Source organism: Herpailurus yagouaroundi, unplaced genomic scaffold, assembly GCF_014898765.1.
Source record: "Herpailurus yagouaroundi ecotype Mexico unplaced genomic scaffold, PumYag 28, whole genome shotgun sequence".
NCBI classification, from domain to species: Eukaryota; Metazoa; Chordata; class Mammalia; order Carnivora; family Felidae; genus Herpailurus; species Herpailurus yagouaroundi.
The window spans coordinates 119642954-119645176 of NW_024412376.1; positions in this window are offsets into that span (position 1 = coordinate 119642954).

A 2223-nucleotide genomic window follows, 5' to 3' on the forward strand; every position below is an offset into this window, starting at 1 on the left:
CTCCCCATTTGCTTTCCTTTCCCCGATAGCCACTTTCCTCTTTTGTACTTGAGTATCTGACTCCTACCTGGAGGTTCACATGCTGCTAAAGAATAGGAAACAAGACATCTATTTCTCCCTTAATGGCTATCTCTGAAAAATAGAAAATGATCCTTTTGTATTTTAAGAGGGTTTAATGCTGGCAACTAGACGAACATGAAAAATAGTGGATAAAAAGAAATAGTGAATAAAGCAAGAATAACTCGAAGAATTATTTAGTCCTAGAAATATGGAAAAATAACTAATTTATCATTTCTGATTTTTACTTAGATTTATTTTAAATGAACTTAGTTATTATAAGCCCTGTCTCTTAGAACCTTGTCTGTATTTATACATTTAAAGCAACATTTTACACAGATCAGGTGCTCATTAAATAGTTGCTTAATAGCTAAATGAAGATCTGCATAAGTGACTTGCCTTCTCATAGCCCTTGCCTTCCTCTCCTTTCTATAAAGCCAGGTTTGTTCTTTTGGAATCAGCATACTGAAACATATCTAAAAATATATATTTTCTTTCCTTTAAGGCTCATGCTGAATATAAATCTGTGTAATTTTAACATTTGTCCATTTATCTTTGCAACATTTTGCTTTCTTAAAAGGTTTTCACTGACCATTATTTTAAAACCTACCTCTACTTTGAGACAAAGCATTATTTTTTTTCCTGTTGTTTCAAATAAAGCTTTTATAATCTGTGTTCTTTAGAATATTAGATGCAAGTTATGTTTTACAAAAAAGGGATTTTATGGCCTGGTCATGAACAATGCTACAAAAATCCTACAATAAACGAGCCTGTTTAATTAGGTTTAAACTAGTTCCTTACTATATTCGACCAAAGACAACTTTTTCCCCATAAACCCAATATTCTATTCCAATTAAAGCATTGCTTCACAAGATACACATTCTTTTACCCTGTTCTCAGGGAATATGAAGAATATTTCACAAAGAATCACGTACTGCACATACTTTGATGGACAAGTTTATTCACAACTTATAAGCTATATCAAAACTGTCTCTACTTTTTACTGCATCCCCAAGCTTCTGAGGACCTCCAATTCTGAGTTCATTTGCAGAACAGAGATGAAGGCCACACTCTAACTCTACAAATGATTCAAGCCACCTATATTAGGTCACCAACTACAGTTACTTCCACAGGTTCTCAAGATCACGGATAGCTCTACCTACAACTCTTCACATACAGATCTCAGATTTATATAATGACAGGTTTATATAATAACAGTATGAAACTTACCATAAAAATAACATGCACAATCCACCTTGAACAAAGGGAGTCTATTCTCTTACAATGTTTTGATATATTTATTCTTATACAGAATTTGTCCAGAGTTAGCTCAGGGTCAGTGTGAAAAACACAAGAGGCTCATAAGCAAATTCATATCCCATAGGTGTTTGCAGGAGATTCAGAAAGGATCTCGCTGATTTAAATAGTTCTATTCATTTGTGCTGTGCAAATATGAGTGGAATAATATGTATTAAGATACCTTTTGTGCTACAAGCTGAACTATAAAAGTTAGAACGATTTTAGAAAGATAGAATTTAGGTAGAATTCTTAACTTTGATTTTCTACTATTTTATTCAATGAACTGAAAGCAATTAGAAAAATCTGAAAAATACCTCCTAATAATGCCTTCTATTAAAGTATGTCTCATTGTTAGTATTTCTTATATTAACACTGAGTATTTTCTAAATTGGGGCACCTGGGTGGCTCAGTCAATTGAGTGTCCGACTTCAGCTCAGGTCATGATCTCATGGTTCATGGGGTCGAGCGCCACGTCGGGCTCTGTCCTGACAGCCCAAAGCCTGGAGCCTGCTTCAGATTCGGTGTCTCCCTCTCTCTCTGCCCTTTCCGCACTCATGCTCTTGTCTCTCTCTCTCTCTCAAAAATGAATAAATGTTAAAAAAAATTTTAAAAAATAAGAATTTTTGTTATTGGTACTACCCTAGAAAAGAAGAAACACAACTATAGTGTTGTAAAATACAGATATAATTGTGAGTTCTACAAATTGCTGTAGTAAATTAGTCTCATTAAAAATTAGTACCTCTTTCAATATCTATGTTTTGTGACCTTTTCTATTAATAATTTAAAAATCGATGATAGCTTTGTCAAATTCTCTAACTACAAAATATTAATCACTTTTGGGGCCCCTGGTTGGCTCAGTCAGTTAAG